The following is a 20,380-nucleotide window of genomic DNA, read 5'->3' on the forward strand; positions in this document are numbered from 1 at the left end:
TGATAATGTGACCTCAGGATATCTCCAAATTGTGAGCCACAATAAGATTTGCAGCACCTTAATCAGACCTGCTAAGGAAGGGAGCCCAAGTTCTTTATCAGAAATAAAATACGAGACTGAAGCTGGTACAGGTAGGAGCTTCCACAACATCTGTTCTCTTCACACTGGAAGGGAGAACAGTTGGAGAATCCCACACCTCAACCCCATACATAGCAACTGGTAAGCATTGCAACTGGTAAATTTCCAATGGGGGCGGGGGGGGGGGGGGGGGGGGTAAGAGAATCAACCCTGCAGGTTGTGGAAGGCTGCACAATGATCCATTGGCCAGCCATGGAGTAGTTGGTAGATTGGTGCACAATATTGGAAGACCATGACCTATGAGCAGAAGAAATAAAGCCTAGATATGGAAAGGTGGCGCACAAATTATGACCCTTGTTCAAAACAAATTTACAAAGCTGCTCTATCTAAATACCACTCTTTATGTAAAATTGCTAAAGTTGAACATGTTAATACAACCATCCTTAAAGCACAAAACCGCCCTAAAGCTCTCTTTAAGGTAGTACAGAGTCTGTCGGGCGCTTTGTGCCAACCTAAACCACCATGCCTAGACACAGCACAATGTAATTCATTGGCCGAATTTTTTATAGCCAAAATAGATACCATCTATTCCAATTTTAAGAAATCTGTCCCCTCCCCTTCGTTGTCTTACCTACCCGCCCCTATTCCACTCTCTGAACAACTGACACCTGAGGACCTGTCTCTTACTTCAGGTCAACTTACTCCTCTCACTCCCTCTGAACCCACGATCTCCTGCAATCCCAGAATTCTTCAAGAAACCAGTTCTCCTGTTTCTCCCCTGATCGATACTTAGGAGCAATTTAACATCACGACTCTCTCTGATATTATTTGCAAACTTAAATCTGGTTCTCCATTGGACCCCCTTCCTCCCCATATACTTAACAAACTGGATCATTCTTCTCTTGCACTCATTGTGGATCTTCTCAAGACCTCCCTTAAAACAGCTTCAGTACCCTCCGCATGGAAACATGCAATGATAGTGCCCCTGTTAAAAAAGCCTAATGCAGACCCTAGCCTCCCATCTAATTTTCGCCCAATTTCACTTCTTCCGTTTTTTTCTAAAATCATGGAAAAACACATCAATTCCCAACTGTCAACCCATGTTGAAGCAAGCGGATTATTACATCCTTCTCAATCCGGCTTTAGATGTGGCTTCTCCACTGAATCCACTCTGCTAGGGGTCTCCGAAAACATCCGGTGCCGAGTTGATAAGGGAGAAACCGTGGCACTCATTTTACTTGATCTGAGTGCCACATTTGACACGGTTTCCCATCCCATCCTTATCAACACCCTCAGATCATCTGGCATTATCGGCACAGCTCTCAACTGGTTTGTTAGTTTTCTTTCAGATCGCACCTTTCAAGTTTTTTCCTCGTCCTCTACTTCTCAAATCCTTACATCTGCGTACGGGGTGCCTCAGGGTTCCATCTTGAGCCCCTTGCTATTCAATTTGTATGTCAGACCTTTGGCTACTATTGCAGAGCTCACCATTTACTCGTACGCCGATGATACCCAGGTTATCTACTCCCTTTCCTCTGACTCTCACTCCTCTTCCTCTTCCCTCCGTACAGGACTGAGTAACATCGCAGCCTGGATGTTGGATAACAAACTGCAACGAAACGGGGGAAAAACAGAGGTTCTTTTGTTCGGTCATAACACCACCTTATGGGGACCCCGGCAATGGCTTTCCCAAAAGGGCCCTTTACCTACCCCATCCAAAACTGCTCGCAACCTTGGTGTCATCTTCGATGGCCAACTATCTATGAAGAACCATGTGGTAAAGACTTCATCCATTTGCATCACTATCATCAAGTGGTTGGGTAAAATCATTTGGATGCTTCCCTTGGACACTCAGAAAACCGTGGTCCAGGCTCTTATCACCTCGAAACTGGACTACGGGAACATTCTTCTTCTGGGAGCCAGTAAAGAGGTGACACGTAAATTGCAGACAGTTCAGAATATGGCCGCGCGACTTCTCTGCAAACTACCTAACTTTTCCCCTACCTCCAATGCCCTCTGCTTCCTGCACTGGCTTCGAATTGAAAACCGGACAAAATTTAAGGCCCTCTGCATTATTCACAGAATAAATTCTGGTCTAGCTCCACCTTACCTCAGTCCCTTGGCCCAACTATACCTTCCCCCTCGTACTTTACGATCCTCTAACCAACATTTACTTTTAGTTCCTAGAATTAAAAAAGCCAGAATGGGTGGCCGCTCCTTTGCTTGGCTGGCCCCCTCACTCTGGAACTCTCTCCCCCTTCAGATGCAAACTGAAGCCAATTACCTTAGGTTCCGCAGACAGGTAAAAACCTGGCTATTTAACATCTAATTGTTTCTCTTCTGACTTTCCCCTCTCACCTTTTGGGTTTAGCGCCGGGAAACCTACGGGTAGCTGAGCGCTTTAGAAACTTAATTATAATAATAATAATAATAATAATAACGGTATTATTACTGCTCAAGCAATGAGTACCAATTGTCTTATTTGAAAGGGGTCTGCACCTAGGGCTTCAAGACACATGAGACTTAGCAAAACGAGTCTGTAGATTAATAGAGGCCCTAAAATCAACAAAGGTATGCATTAACCTACGCAGTGCCCTGGGGGTGCATGCCACTGTTGGAACTTGAAAGTGATGACAAGGACTCCGGTGTAAAGCAAGACTTGTTTATTAACAATCCACTCTCCTCACTGGAGAGTGCACCAACATTCTATTGTCAGCTTCAGGGCAGGGGATACTAACTGGGATAGAGGGGAGGGGTGGACGGAAAGTACCACTGGGAGATTAAAGTTACAACACATCTCCCTTCCATATGGGGTGACAATGAACAAAAGAATAAGACCCACCGTTGTGGGATTGAAGACATTCTATATCGCATTAAGGATGCTAAACTGAAAACAGAACATTACTCATGTGCAATTACAATATTATCAAAACTCCACCATTGACCATTTTCAAGTTGAACCACATTCTTAAGCACTTTAGCAATTTTACAAGGTGTGTAGTATTTACTTTGGGTGGCTCCCACTTTATTGTTCCTCCTGGCTTGTAGCATGTCACCAACCTCCCACTGGGAACCCTTCACCCCATGTTTTGTGTCATACCACTGCTTGTAATTGTCTTGGTGTAGTTTGATCTTCTACGCTGTTACCTCCTGATCCACTTCTCTAGCCTCACCACCACTCTACCAACTAGGATTCAACTTAGTACAAGGTTCTCTACCACGCAATGCTACAAAAGGTGAAATGCCTGTAACTTTATTCGGTGAGGTGTGGTATGCCCACATACACTTCCTTTTTTTTTTTTTTTTTAAATAATATTTATTAAATTTTTCACAAAGTTTTTCCAAGTAATCCAACATATGTTTACAGCACAATCAATTTCCTCCGGTGGTTCTATATACATTTATCTATACATTCCAATACGATAAAACATAAACAATAACATAGATAAAGATAGCATAAGTATACTCAGCTTGTAAACTACAAACTACCCAGCTCCAAACCATATTCAGGACATCAAAGAAAGGGAAAGAAAACATACACATGAAAAAATTAACTATTTATCGCCCTTTCTTAAGCTATACTAGGTTTATCCTATTATTTTTCCACCTCATAATAGGTTGCCATATTATATCACCTAGTGCTTTAGCCCTTCTGCCTTTCCTGGCATATATTGCTTTTTCCAGATTGAATATAGTGAGAAGACTGGCTATCCATTCCGAAAATAGTGGTGGAGTCTTATTCAGCCAATTCCTTGCTATACAAATGCGAAAAACTGCAATTGAAACAAAGATAAACTCTACTGGCATATCTACAACCATATCGGCCACCCCTAAAATAACTAATTTATCTTCAAGTTTAATTTTAATCTTCAGTGTTTTATCAAAAAATTCTTCAATGGCCGTTTTCAGAGTAAATAGTTGTGGACATTGCGAGAACATATGTATAATGTCTGCCCCATTCGCGTTACACCGAGGACATGTAGTTCCCGTTGTCCCACCCCACTGGGCGATCCTAGCTGGTGTATGATATAGTGAGAACACAGTTTTGAAGTGCTGTGATTGGAGGGTTGCCGAGCATAACACTGTTCTACCCAAATCCAGTGACTCTTGAAAAGTTTCTGAACCTACCCCCAGTTTTTCCATCCATTTCTGCGAATATTTCGCCCTTTCATCTGCTTTGTTTTCTTTCAATTCAGCATATAGTTGCCTTATCGTGCATTTATTAGTTGTTTCTATATATTCCATGAACTTGCATTGTCCCATCCCTGCTGTGCCACCTTGCTTTTGTGTTAAGAAGCTCCTGGTTTGGAGATATTTAAAAAAGCTATTTTGCTCTAGACCAAATTTCCTTTTAAGCAACCCAAACTGTATCATATTACCCTGACTGTCCAGTAGATTCCCTATCTTCACAATGCCTTTGTTATACCAATCATGCATGGTGGCATCCTTAAAGATCTCGCTCAGTAGAGAACAGTTTGTATATAATCTTGTGTAATTATTGTATCTGCCTAAGCCAAATTTTTTGGCCACTCCTTTCCACACCCTGTATACTGCTTCCAAGGTCTTGAATCTCGTATGTTTAAAATACGTGAAGTCAATGGTATTTAAGAGCCCATTCTCAGCCTCCTCACCCAAAAGTATCTTATAGACATTGGCTAACCCTACATTGATTCCCATTAGATATTCTGACCCTCACCCACCTAGTAGCACCCTACTATATTGTAATACTGCTGCCCAGTAGTAAAGCCTAAAATCCGGTGCTCCCCACCCTCCTTTTTCCCTTCCTACAGTTAAGTGCCTATATGCTCTCCTTGTTTTCCCTTTAACCCAAATAAATTTATTCAGGATCGCTTCTAATTTGTTAAACCATAAAGTATCAAAAAATAGCGGTATGGATCTAAATAAATATAAAACTTTGGGGAATGTTACCATTTTAATAACGTTAATTCGGCCCATTAGGGTCAGGTGTAGATTATTAATTCTCTCCGTATTTGTTTTAATTTTTTCCAGTAACGGGCACATGTTGATTTCTACTAACCTATCTAAGTCAGCTGTAATTTTCACCCCTAGATATGTAACTTCAGATGCTGTTCTTACATCCTGATAGTTTACCCAGTTATTCTGTATTATTTGAGTTTTACTTTTGTTTAGTGAATACCCTGCGAACCTACCAAAATGTACAGCCTCTTGTTCAATTTCTATAATAGCTGTCCTTGGATCTGGTGTGACTATTGCCACATCATCTGCATATGCAAGCGTTTTATACTCCTGTTCATGAAATCCAATCGGGAGAATGTTTAGATTTCCCTCTAATCTTCTCAAGAAGGGGTCTAAATATAAGGCAAAGAGTAATGGTGAAGCCGGGCAGCCCTGTCTTGTACCTCGCTTTATGCTTATGCTCTCCGTATACCCTCTGTTTATCCTTACTTTAGCTGTTGGGTTTAAATATAATGCTTTAATAGCCTTAATATAACCTGTGCCTATCCCAAACCATCCCAAGACTTTCCACAGGTAGCTCCAGGAGACCCCGTCAAAAGCCTTTTCTGCATCCAAAAAGATAGCCGAGGCAGGGTCTCCTGCAGCACCCGCAGCGTCCAAAATGGTAATCATTCTCCTTGTGTGTTCTGTGGTCCCTTTACCTGGAATGAAGCCATGCTGTGTTGTGTATACCAGCCCCTCAATAACCCTGCTAAGCCTAAGTGAGAGGGCCTTAGAGTATATTTTTGCATCCGCGTTCATGAGCGTGATTGGCCTATATGAGCCAGGATCCAAATGTGTTTTGTTCTTTTTCAGGATGACCACGATACTTGCTCCAGCCCATGATTGTGGTATATCTTCCCCCATCTGTGCATGCCTTAGAATTTCTAACATATCAGCCCCCAGCACCTCCCAGAAGATTTTATAAAATTCTGCCGGAATTTGGTCGGGCCCTGCGGCCTTCCCAGGAGGGAGTTTCGTTACTGCATTATATATTTCGCCCAGTGTTAATGGTAGGTCCATAGCCTCTTTATCCTCTAACATCAATTCTTTATGAGGGATTCCTGCCAAGTAATCCTCTATTGCCTCCGCCCCAGTGCCCAGGTCCTGCTCATACAATTCTGCGTAAAATTCCCTAAACACCTCCCTCACGTCTTACACTTTAGTTACAACGTTCCCTCCTTTATTCTTAATTTCTTTGATTTCCCCGGCTGCAAGGTCTTGTCTGATACGGACTGCTAACAAGTGTCCCACCCTTTCGTTAAACTCGTAACATTTTTCTTTTTTTGCTAAGTAATTGCTCGCTGCTTTGTTTGCCAATCTTTCACCAGTCTCTGCCTTTTTCAGCTCTATTTCTAGTAAAATCTGCTCGATGGGTGCATGGCTTATAACTGCCTGAATAAGTTGTTGTTCTAACCTCATTAGGTCTTGTAACCTATTAGTCAATTCCAGTTTCTCTTTCTTACTCTTATGTAGAGTGTAGGCCAGTGTTTCCCCCCTTATCCCTGCCTTGAATGCGTCCCAAACCATTCCTGTAGTAGCCGTACCTCTATTTACCTCCCAGAATTGTCTGATCCATACCTTTATTCTACTAATGTAATCGGGTTCCTTAAGTAGCCTCCTTTCGAATGTCCAGTTATATTCTTTATGGCTTGCATTGCAATTCCGGAATATAGAAAGTACCAATGGATTGTGGTCCGAGAAAACCCGGGGTAGTATTTCGATCTTCACTTCTGATACTAAAGGACTCGAAACTAGGAAATAATCCAGTCTTGCAACACTCTTGTGGGGAGCTGAATAGAAGGTACTACCCGACCCTGCAGGATTATATGCTGACCAAACATCTACCAGTGCATTGTTATACATTAAATTAGCAATAGCCCTTCTTGTTCTTCTCTTCCGGTCTCCCAACATCCCCCCTCCCGTCATACCCAACCCTGTCAGGCCATTGATATTAAAATCCCCGCAAAAGATTATTGGTTCTGGCCATAAAGCCAATTCTGTGTCTAAAGAATCAAATAATTCGGGTTCATCTTCATTCGAGCCATAGACAGAGACAATTGTGTATCTAACCCCAGTTGTTATTTCTCCCTCTACCATTACCCATCTACCTTCATCGTCTACCTTATTCCTTTTTACTAGCAGAAAACCCTTTTTTACCGGCCCAGTAAAGATTATCAAGGATCCCACTCCTATAGGAAGCAAACATTTGTTATGTAATGTGCGTTCACTATCAAAGCACGCTTCACAGGTGTGGGACCTGATATCCACAGAGAAGCCTGATCTCTGTTTTTTAACAGAGACTTGGCTCAAGCCTCATTCTGTCCCAGCCATTACTTTAGGCATCCCGATGGGCTATAAGATCTCTAGACTGGACCGCCCACATAAATAGGTGGAGGAATAGCAATTGTATATAGGGAGGAGCTAATTGTTACTACACTGGAGGAAATTAGTACTCCCCTGATGGAATTAATGATTTTTAAACTTAGCTCTACCTCTGGGGAGAACAGAAGGGGTGCGGTTCTATATCGACCCCCAGGCTCGAGTGTGGATTTTTCGATCGCACTTATGGAGGTTCTGGCTCCATTCATCTTAAACAATCAGATTTTCCTATTAGTCGGGGATTTCAACTTCCACAGTGAACTGGAGACATGCATGGAGGACAGAACACTTCTTACTGATATGGAACATTTAGGTCTGAAAAAAATGAATCAGGGACCCACACATGAGGCAGGCCATACGTTGGATTTCGTGTTCTCCAACTCATTTTTAAATATGTGTCCATCCCCCATTCAAGCAGAATGGACCGATCATTTTATTCTAAAATTTTACACTAAGCCCATGTGTAAACCAAGTGTACCGACTGCTTTGGCAACCAAAAGAAGACCATGGCACAAACTGACACAGGACACCTTTCGAGAAGCCTATCAAGCTCCCATAATTAACGAGCATGAGGGAATAATGCCAATTGAGCTCAATCGCTTTGCAAATGCTGTAAATGAAGCAATTGATGGTACTATACCACTTAAAACGTATAAACCCCGCCAAGCAGCCAGACAAGAAGTCTGGTACTCCGAAGACCTGAGACACATGAAACAAAAGACTAGGAAGCTTGAAAAGGTGTGGAGACATTCTCGGAAGCCGGAGGATAAACAATGCTACCTAACATCCCTTAGATCCTATCATAAGGCAATAAGGATGGCTCGGAAAAGCCATATTGCGATGCAACTCGCAGAGGCTGGGAAGGACTCTAAAGTTCTTTTTCAAATCCTGCAAACTTTTACCAAGCCTGTAGCATGCGAGACGGCGGAGATTGCTTCCCAAGAACTATGTGACAGGATCTCATCCTTCTTTATGAAGAAAATTGACACGATCTATGCTAAGATATTGGCCACTAAATCAATGGAAGTGGCCGATCTTAACAACCTCCCTCACAATAGTATACAGCAGAACACACTGGCCAATCGTTTAAAAAACTTTCCCCTTATTTCTTTGGAGGAAGTCATTTCCCTTATAAAAGTAACTAAGAGCGGTAGTCCGCAGGATACTGTCCCCGCCCGGATCATGCCTATGCTGGCTGATATTCTTGGTCCAGACATACAGAAACTGATTAATCTGTCATTAAGCACGGGAGAAGTCCCGAGAGATTGGAAACGGGCATTGGTAAGACCGCTAAGGAAAAATACCACCATTCCTTGGACGGATCTTGCCAACCTGCGACCCATCTCTCTCCTTCCCTTTGCGGGCAAGATGATGGAGAAGTTTGTTAATGGACATCTGTCCAGGTTTGTTGAGGAGACACATGGACTGGATCCCTCTCAGTCGGGTTTCAGGCCGAGACACAGCACCGAGACCACCTTGCTGTCAGTCGCAGACGATCTACGTATGTACCAGGATGGGGGTTATTCCGTCATCCTGGTTCTGCTGGATCTGTCTGCGGCGTTCGACACCGTGTCACATGACATCATGACCACCAGACTTGTCAACATCGGTCTGGAAGGTGTAGCTCTGGCATGGCTGAGGAGTTTCCTGACCGACCGCACCCAGACCGTCACCTTGGGTGCCTACCGGTCAGAGGAGTTGGGGATCTCAAAGGGGGTGCCACAGGGGTCTTGCTTAAGCCCAACCCTGTTTAATATCTATGTGGCCCCCCTGGCAAACATCATGAGATCCCATGGGTTCATCCCTATGTCATACGCGGATGACACCCAACTCCTCTTCCCGTTTAAACATCTTACGGATACGGTCAGGAACTCTTTCTCCTTGGGGATGAAGGCAGTAGCTCACTGGATGGCATCAAACTTCCTGCAATGCAATGTGGCAAAAACGGAGGTGATGCTGTTCGGTGAGGCAAAGCTCCTATGGTCCCCAGACTGGTGGCCGCAAGATCTTGGCCCAGTCCCAGAGCCAAAGCAGGTGGTAAAAAATCTCGGTGTGCGTCTGGACCAGGAGCTCTCTTTAAAACAAAACAGCAATCAAGTAGTGGGCTCATGTTTCCATGTGATCGCTATGCTGAGGAAAGTCTTCCCCTTGCTCCCTGATACAACTAGGAGAACGTTAGTGCAGGCCCTTATACTGAGTCGACTGGACTACTGCAACGGGATGCTCCTATCAGTAAACGAGGGAGTTATTGCGAGATTGCAGGTAGTCCAGAACACGGCGGCCCGTCTTGTCCTAAATCAGCCTCCCCGCACACCATCGAAGCCTCTTCTGAACACCCTACATTGGCTACCCATCAAACAAAGGGTGAAATACAAGATAGGGTGCACTATACATAGAAGTCTCCAGAACAAAGGCCCAGAGTATCTAAATAATAGATTCTCTCTCTATAGGCCTGCTCGATCCTTGAGATCCAGTGAACAAGGTCTTTTACAAGTTCCAAGAGCTAGAAAGACCAGACAAGGTGGAAGAGCTCTGTCCATTGCCGGACCAAGATTGTGGAACAGCCTTCCTCTCTCCTTGAGACTTTGTCAGGAGTATCTCCCATTTAGGAAACAGTTAAAAACCTTCTTATTTCCTAATTAATTAATGACATCTGCCTACCTATTGTTACAAGCTGAAAAGGTTCTCAAAGGCGCGGAGATACTCCTCCGGGAGATGATCCTAGCGCGATACAAACCCGCAAATAAATAAATAAATACAAAGCTGTGGTCTCATGTTTAATGTCCATTTCCTTGAGAAATGCACACATTTCTTATGAGATGAACTGCACTCTGTTGTCTGTCACCAAAGTCGCCGGTATGCCTACTTCGACGAACACTCCATTCAAGAACTCAATCACCACCTTTGTGGTGACACTGTGCACAAACTTCTGCTTGATCCAATGGGTTGTGTAATCAATTAAGACCAGCATGAATCTCTTCCTTTCTCCTAATTCCTGCATAGGTCCGATGATGTCCATGGTCAGCTTGCTCCACGGTTTGGTTGGCACCTTTACTGGAGATAATGGTGCTTTTTGCACAGCCTTAGATTTGTCACTTTTGGCCCACGCTCTGCAATCCTTTACAACTTGTTCAGTCATGGCGTCCATCCTGGGGAACCAGAAACTAGATCTGACTCTGGCTTTAGTAAGGCTTCGCCCCAGATGGCCTTCATGTGCCAAGTCAATGACCTTCTTCCTGAGGCCCTTGGGTGGTACAACTCTATGATTGCGATAGATTCTTCCTTTGATGACACTTAATTCGTTTCTAACTTCCCAATACTCCTCTATGCCGGCGTCAAGTTCATTCTTCTTGTTCGGCCATCCTTTTTCCATATAATCTTTTAGGGAACTTAACTCCTAGTCTTCTTTCATATCATCCTCCCATTCCTTTTCCGTGATGGCAGGCATCTCCATCATTAATATGGAACTGTCAAGAGCTTCTTCTGTGACCCCCACTTCTGGTAACGGGGACCTTGACATGAAATCCGCGATTTTATTTTCCTTGCCCGGTACATACTCCACATTGAAGTTATAATGTTCCAGTCCCAGGATCCATCTATCCTGATGCGATGTGTACAATTTTCTAACCCCTTCACAGAGAATATGAAGGTGAGGGGTTTATGATTGGTCTGGATGGTGAACCTTAAACACCATAAGAAAAACTTGAAATGTCTAACAGCCCAGAAACAGGCCAAGGCCTCCCTTTCAATTACGGAATAATTCTGTTCAGGGTTTGTAAGACTCCTGGATGCAAATGCGATGATCTTCTCCTCTTTTCCATCCTTCTGTATCAAGGTCGCGCCCAGGCCCTTGTTGGAAGCATCTGTAGCCAGGATAGTTTTTTTTTGATGTGTCAAAAGTACCTAATGCCGGAGAGTTTATTAATTCCTCCTTTAATGAATTCACCACTGTATCATGTTCTTTATTCCATAAGAAATCTTTGATTTTCTTCATGAGCTCTCTCATAGGTTCACACCTGGCAGCAAAATTGTCGACATACTTAGACATATACTCCAATAGCCCAAGTAAGGACTTTAGTTCTTCTTTATTCTTGGGGCTGGGAGCCTCTTTTACCGCCTGGATTAAACTGCTCTTAGGTCTGAACCTATCTTCTGTTATCTTGTGGCCCAAGTTTTCAACTTCTTTCACTTTTATTTTGCATTTTTCTTTCTTCACGGTCAGTCCGGCCTCCATGAGTCTGCTGAAAACTTGTCTTATGACACCGTCATCTTCATCCTCCGTCTGTCCATAGACAAGTATGTCGTCCTGGAAACACATGGTACGTTCTACTCCTTCCAAGATCTTCTGCATTGCTTTCTGGAATATGGCTGCTGTGGACGCCAGCCCAAAAGGCATCCGTTTAAACATGAATGCTCCGAATGGGGTGATGAACGCTGTGAGTGGTCTTGACTCTGGATGGAGTTCAATTTGGTGATATGCCATGGACACTGAAGTATTAAGCAGGGCCCATGGTGCTCAGCATTTCATTTATTATGGGCAATGGATGTCTTTCCACCCATATATTGTTGTTTAGAATGCGCAAGTCCAGACAAAGACGAATTCCTTATCCACTGGATTTGGCCGCGATAACAATCGGTGCCAACCACTCTGAGCAGTTTATTGGTTGGATTATGTCTAACTCACATAGCTTGCGCAATTCCTCATCCAGGGGTATTTTTAACTTATGTGGCACTGGGCGTAGTTTATGTACAACTGGCCTGGCATTATACTTCAACTTGATTCTGTGTTGGAACTTGTGTAGACAGCCTAGCTCCTCTTTAAATAGCTGCCCAAACTCTTCACAAATGTTATCACTTCTCAGGGACCTGTCTGTGAGCAAAACTTGTTCAGCACTATTGGGATCTAAGATGATACCCAGCTCTTTCTGGTGAACCCATCCCAGTAAATTTGACCCTGATTTCACAACATACACAGTTCCATACGTTTTCCTGTACTTAAAACGTAGCTGCTCATTTTTCATGCCTACCAAGGGTATTTTCCCTTTGTTGTATCCTGTGGGAGAAATGTCAGGCATTTTCAATTCATTCACATTGCAATTTTCCATAGACACAAAATCTTCTTTGTTAAGTAAGGTGTATGGAGAACATGAGTCTGCGTACATTTCTACACGCTTGTCATTAATGAAGACATCACATTGGGATAAATAGAGTTTACAGTACTATTTATGTCCTTTGCTTGCAAAATTATCTTACCGCCTCTTTGCTCTATACACTTTACTTCCTTGGTTGCACTCTTCTCCATATTCCTTCTCTCATTTCTAGTGTGCAGTTCTCCATCTCTACATACTCTCGCGAAATGCCCTCTTCTATTACATTTGTTACAAGTAACATACCTTGCCGGGCACTGGTAAAAAGTTGCAAAAAGGTTATTGCTGCCATACCTGTAGCATTTGGGACCCTTCTCCTTTGATTCTCCTCTTACACTGTAATTTTCTTTTGACTTCACCTTACACACTTCATTACAGTCCTCCTCTTCCTTTATAGAAGCCACCACCTCCCCATTAGGTTTCATTTCTTTAATGCATCTTGCTGTATGCTCAACTGACTTAGCTATTTCAATAGCTTCTCTTAACCGTGGGTTTTTGGCTAGTAATTTTTCCTGAATACGTGGGTTATTGGTGCACCTCACAAGTAGGTCCCTTATGAGGGAAACAGTTAAACTACCAAACTCACATAGCTGAGTCAGACCCCACAATGATGCAATGAAATTTTGCATGGATTCTTGTTTACCTTGACATACTTTGAAAAACGTGTGGCGTTCTAACACCACATTTATCTTGTCCCCAAAATGTTTCTCTAACTTGCCCATGGTTTGATCATACACATCAACATCGATTTCCTCCTCTCCCCCCTGTTCTAGCATAGGTAGTGACTCATAAACCTTGCGCCCTTGTCTACCCAAATTGTGTAACAAGATGTGTCTTTTCCTTTCTGCCTTGTATTTTTCACCTCCAACAGCTATTAGGTATGACTCGAATAATTTCACCCACTCCTTCCAACTAATTTCAGGTTCACCTATATCATTCAAGAAGGGTGGGGGTTGACTCATGCTTGCTGCTGCCATGGTTACTCTAAAATTAGAACAGGAGAGTGGACAAGGGAATGTAATACTTTCCAAAAACAACCTAAACCTTGAACATACAGTATGTGAGCTATAACCTACTCAAACAACATTAGTGGGAAATTATTGTTTACAACACAAGAACATTTCCAAGGGTAATCTATTACATATTAGATTATAAGACCCTGTTCCGTTTTAATGTGGAGAACCACTGAATATTCTTCCTGTTCCACACAGTCAGTTTATATGCATAGCACTCACCACCACGTAAGTGGAAAAAAGTATACCCCTGGTAAGTTCACTGTTTTACTCTGATGTGGTGGGGAGATTCTTGTATGCAACCTTCCACAATACAGTCTCCTCAAAACGGGTTAACACGATGAACTATGTCACGGGCACAAGTTATTTCTTAATTATGAACACTCGGCCCTTAGTAGCTGGTGTGCCGGGTGTGTCGTTGGATTCCGGTTTCAGTCAGGTGACGCCTAGAACATCCTGACAGGAGTTTTCTTTTTTTTTTTCCTTCCTCTTTAGCTGCAGGCGAACGTCGAAACTGCAGACGGAGTAGTCACTTCCGACTCATCTCCGATAGCCAGACTATATTTGAACCAAAAACTGTGAGGTTGCCGAGTGAAGGGACAACAACGGTGGAAACTTCTTCCTAAGTTGTTCTCTGACTGGACCTGAAGGGACTGCAGCGCGATGCCTGGACACGCCGACACCACCAGATAATCGCCTCATCTGACGTAGGCCACACCAAAACACTTGGAAACACAGCACGCTCCTCAACCCGACATGCTCGGACTCGACTGACACCTCTGGATACCTCACGCACCCCTAGCTCTGAGGCAATCATACTTCCAACAAATTTCAGGTACGTGTCCCATAATTTTCCTATCTTTACTTCTCGGCCTTCCGCTACTAAATTAACAGATGGTTGACAGCAAAGTCACAATTGAAATTCCAGATAGCGCTGCTACTCGCTTAAATTTCTTGCGAGCCATCTCTTTCAACCCCTTACGAAACTAGCATCCGAGGAGGTAGGGTTAAAATTTACATTTATTTCCGGAATGCGCCACCAGAGTCTCAAGGAAAACCCGCAGATTACATGTGACACTCTCTCTCCTGATCCGTATAGCTGTCACGTGTAGATAAACCAACCCACTGCATTCTGACTTATTTGACTTTTTCTTGTCCATTTGTCTATCAATCAGACGAGCTGTATCTACATTGGCCACTCACGACTATGCAGGACTTATTCTCCCTCGCAAAATACCTTTTCCTTCCTCTTTTTTTTTCTTAAAATCCTCCTTCCTTCTTTTCCTTTGTGTGGAGAGAGCAGTCAAAGGGTAAATAGTTAATTACTGCCCCCTGCGCAGTTCCGTCGCCAGTGTTGGAACTTGAAAGTGATGACAAAGACTCCGGTGTAAAGCAAGATCTGTTTATTAACCATCCACTCTCCTCACTGGAGAGTGCACCAACATTCTATTGTCAGCTTCAGGGCAGGGGATACCAACTGGGATAGAGGGGAGGGGTGGACGGAAAGTACCACTGGGAGATTAAAGTTACAACAGCCACAAACCCTCTGTCATCCGCTTTAAGAAGTGTGAGGAGCGGCTGCTTTTGATAATGGGTGAAACTAGAGTGGCACATACTAAGAAAAGGTGAAGATCATGAATACAAAGGATAAATAAAAGGGGGGCCAGCACACATCCTTGCCTCACTCCAAGATGAATGCCTATATCACCTGTCACCTCGCCCTGGGTACAAATATGACCCATGACCTCATATCCTAATAAGCAAGGAAAATAATTAATGCTGTATCCAAGTCTGGGGCAATAAGTAGGCACCACAATTTAACCCGATTCTCACAGTCTAAAGCTGATAATAGGTCCATGAATGCTATATAAAGAGTGGATTGCTTAGCCACCGTGTATTTTTCCAGAACCAAATTTAAATTGAGGCAATGCTCAATTGTTCCTTCTTTATGCCTAAAGCCATATTGGCATCAGTGTAACACTGACTCCTCTCGTACCCAATCCATAATTCTATTATAGATAATTCTACCCAGTATTTTGGCAGTAGTATCAATTAATGAGATCGTCCGGCAGCAGTCGCGGCTCGTGGAGGGAGTGCTGCGGGGCGGTGGAGAAGGGGAGGGGCAGGGTAGAAGGTAGTAAACTCCAGCTCACGGCCGACCGAAGTAATGTAAATAAATAAATAAATAAAACAAATTTCATTGAGATTGTTGCAACGCAACAAAACCACGGGAGTACCAAGGAAACACCCGACCGCAATCCTGTCAGAGTACTCGTGCCCTGTAAATGAACGCGAAGCTGCGCAGGCAGCACAACTACCTAGAAACCAAAACCAAGTGCAAGATCTCCCTGGAGGCCCCACTGGAACACCCGCACACACTTCAGTGCTCTGCCTCGTGCCCCGGTCAACCCCAGCTCACGCACCACACACCGGAACGGGCCCCGCGTGCTCGAAACCACCGAACTCCTGCCTCGACCAACCGGTATAAGGACAAGCCTCAAGAACAATGTGGGCGCTTTTACCCCACACCCCGGTCAACCCCAGCTCGCGCGCCACACAAAAAGGTGCTCAAACCACCGGACTCCCGCCCACACCACATGGTCTCGGAACAAGCTTCGGGACCCGACGCGGGAGCTATTTACTTCAATTACCCGGGCGCAACGCCACAATGGAAGGGAGGGAGCACCGACGGCAATATATTAAATCGCCCACAATCCAATCCCGGCAAGCCCCAGCGCCCAACACCTCACCTCAGTTCCGCGAGCCCGAGACGATGTAACTGATCCCGCCACGCCAACGACACCCGCAGCAAATCCGACACGCGACGACCAAGGATTAAGGTGTGAAACTCCGGAGCTGATCACGATACAAGACCCCACTCGGTTAGAGAAGACGAGAAGAGATTCCAACGATAGCCCAGGTCTGGTGTCCTGTGCAGGAACCAGAGGGCAGGAACAAGAGGGCGAGCAGTTGTGCACCCCGGGCTAAATAGCCCCCTTTGGCTCCGCCCCCCACTGCAATGGCTCGCACCAGGGTTTTCGTCTAACCCGGAAGGAGTTTCTGTCCAGTAGCCAGCCGGCTACTGGACTTCCTATGGGGGTGTGGCAGGGATCCGGGGGGCTGGGCCCTAAGAGCGCGCTTGTCAAGTTCTCACGCTTTTCAAACACATTTGGCGGTTCAACACACACAATGAAATTAGTTTTCTGTATTTATTTATTTACATTACTCTGCCGGGAGCTGGAGTTTACTACCCCCCGCCCCACCCCACCGCCCCGCAGCACTCCCTCCACGAGCCGCCTCTGGCAGGTAGCACACTGAAAGTGAGCGATCCCCTTTTTAAAAACTTGGCACCATGATAAATGTACCCTATGTACAGGGCAGAAATGAATGGACAAGGTTAATTAAAATGTAAATGAGAAGGGGAGCCCAAAAGATAAAGTTACTTTTTATTAAATCAATGGGAACCACATCAGGTCCCGATACCTTGCCGCCAACACTGTCATTGTCTGTAGTTACAGTGCCAAGGGATGATGGTGCTCCAATATTCTACTAAAATGCTACTTCCATATCTTTAAGGCAATATGACATGCGATAGAGCTAGAGGGCCCAATATTGCAGGTCAGCTCAGATAGTGATGAAACACTGATTTACTATTGCACAGCAGTGATTCCTGGACTAAAGTTTCCCATTCTGTTACAACTCCCTCCTGCCACCGTTTAGCGGTAATTTCTTTGTATTACTTGTGCAGGAGGGCAATAATATTGAGTCCCTGGGTTTGAATACCAAGGCTAAGCAGAGTGGCCGATTTGCTGCTGTGGATTCAGAATTAAACCATTTTGGGGTGTCTGGTACACACTGTAAAGGTTTCAGGATAGCCTTCCTGATACCAAAACAGAGATCAGTGAAGGCCTCCACCACCTGGTAGCCATTGTACTCCTCAATCAATCAATGTTTGTTGTATGCTTATTAGAGCAGCTGTTGGCTGCGGGTCAGTTTATGTGACTACACTTCATAGGTAGTCTTTGCTAATTACTGTATTTTGAAATTAGTGTGTACACATTCCCCCTCTTTGCAGCTCCCTTCTGAGTTCCCCACATTCCCTGTCTGACGGCAGTTGTCAAATTTCCCAATATGGCAGAATGTCAAGGGTTGTCGTATGACGAAGCTACCCTCCAGACTATACTTGAAAACATGCCGAGTGTATTAGAATCACTTCCTGGTCCCTCTACAAGTACTGTAGATGAATGGGCCAAAGTATTAACACTTAAAAAATCTTACTCCCGCACAGCGGTGCATAGTATTGCCATGGCCGAGTACCTACGGGCTACTTGTGCGTCACCAGGCCTAATTGTTACCAATGCCCCTCGACTCTTTCTTACTGACAAGAAATTCCTAAAGGACTGGTCCTTGATTGCTTGGCGGTGTACCAGGGATTGGTTGATTTTGATAATAAGTACCGCAAAGAGGACAGCAGATGCTATCCTCGTTGAAATTCAAATCCTTGAAGGACAGATCAAAACTACAATCACCCTTGCTTTGTATAAGAAACAACATGACGAGTCCGACAGAAACAACAAGGAATTCAATGATTCTATTTTACAGACAAAAATAGACAAGTTCAAGAAGGACCTGGCCAAGTTCCAACTAGAGAGGGTGTATCCCTACACTAGTGATAACTATACTCCACCGGAGTTTAAAAAAAACAGTAGGGCTTTTGGTGTTAACTAATCGGGTTCCAGCACTGACTCTGGGAGCGACTCTGATACAGCCGGTCCTTCATCATATACGGGTAGAGAACAAGGGCGTCCTAACCGGTATCAGAATTACAGAGGAAAACAGAACCCACAGGCACAACCTTGGTGGCCACCCGCACCGTGGGGACCTCCTGGTAATTTCCAGTATCCTTCCCAACCACCGATCGGCCCCTTTTCAGGTTACCCAAATTACAATAATCAACCTTTTTTAGGGTTTGGCCAACGAAGAACCAGAGGCAAAAGAAGAAACACACAGATGCAGGTACACTGGGAGGACTCAACAGGACCACACACAGGGACGCGCAGTCAGACGATGGGGAACCAGCGCCAGTGAGTGCACACACTGAACCAAGCCTGGTAGTTAATCTCAGTAGCAAAGTTCTCTCTACTATAGAGGAGGTAGTTCTTAACAAAGACTTGGGGTATGTCATCACCAACAATGGCGACCCCTTCAAATTACAGGTGGAACTTGCTCAGTTCTTTCGCAAACTACGTCTGCACTACTTTTTTAGAGACAAAGTTAGAGATGACAACGGTATGACTGATGCAAACACAGGGCTGAGGACTAAATCTTCCTTTCTACCTCCAGTACATTCTGTACCACCACAAGTAGCGACCTTTGAGAAGGCCGTGAAAGATGATGTGGATAAACTTTGGAACACACGGAACAGCACTTTTAAAAATTTGTCCAGACTGGAAGAACAGGCTTTACAATCACTAGCACAAGACCCCCTCATTACCATCAAACCCGCTGACAAAGGGGGCTCTATAGTCATTCACGATACAGAGACATATAGAAATGAATGCCTTCGACAGCTAGGTGATAATAGCTCTTACATTCCTTTGAATACTGATCCGACGGATAGATTGACAAATGAAATCAAATACATGGTTGATGAAGCTTTGAGTGTAGGTTGGATCACCAACCATGAGGCTCAGTTCCTACAAGCACAGAACCCCATTGTGCCTTATTTCTATTCTTTGCCAAAAGTTCACAAGGCCCAGAGACCACCACCTGGCAGACCCATAATATCGGGCCAAGGCTCTCTTTTGGAGCCTCTTTCGGATTTTGTGAACTTTTTTCTGAGACCACTAGTGCAGACAATGCCCACATACCTGAAGGACACAAAGGATGTGCTACGGGTAATTCCAGAGATCGACTTCAATGTAGCAACAGACCATCTAGTCACGTTTGATGTCGAATCTCTCTATACCTCCATCCCCCAGGATGAAACTCTTGACACCATTACGTCCATCCTAGAGGGTATTAATTTGGAATCAATTACGCCAGTCTCCTTTATCATGGCATTAGCAAGAATTGCCATGATAGAGAATTTTTTTAAGTATGAGAACACCATCTATTTACAGACATCAGGTACCAGCATGGGAAGCATTTTTCGTGCCCAGTCTGGCGAACCTATATGTTCATACCTTTGAACAGGAACATGTTCAGACTACCAAAAATCCATTCTTTCCACACATCCGTTGATGGAAGCGATATATAGACGACATCCACGTGGTATAGCGAGGTGACATTTAGTCTATTTTAGCGTTTCATCGGTGGTTAAACTCCCGCAATCAGTTCCTGAGATTCACTGTGGAGAGCAGTAAAGAGAGAATATCTTTCCTGGATTCATCCATTTATGTGACCCCAACGGGTCTGAAGACTGAGCTATTTAGAAAACCAATGGCCAGGAATTCACTGTTACTGTACGAGAGCCAGCATCCCAAAGCACTGAGGGACAATTTGCCTTACGGGCAGTTCCTACGTGTGCGGCAGAACTGTTCTACATTGGAAACCTTAAATAAACATGCTGAGTGCTTGTCTAGCCAACTACAAGCCAGACATTATCCGAAACGGTTGATCAAACGCTAGAGGAAAAGAGCGGTTAATAATCACCGTGAGGCACTACTGGAGGTAGCCCCTCCTAAGGCTCCACTTGAACGTCTAACAAACGTCAGCCCGTTCAACACGAAATCAAACCAAATCCAACGCATCGTAAAACATCACTGGTGAGTTCTCAACTGC

The sequence above is a fragment of the Lissotriton vulgaris genome, chromosome 2_2 (genome assembly GCF_964263255.1).
Source record: "Lissotriton vulgaris chromosome 2_2, aLisVul1.2, whole genome shotgun sequence".
Taxonomy (NCBI): domain Eukaryota; kingdom Metazoa; phylum Chordata; class Amphibia; order Caudata; family Salamandridae; genus Lissotriton; species Lissotriton vulgaris.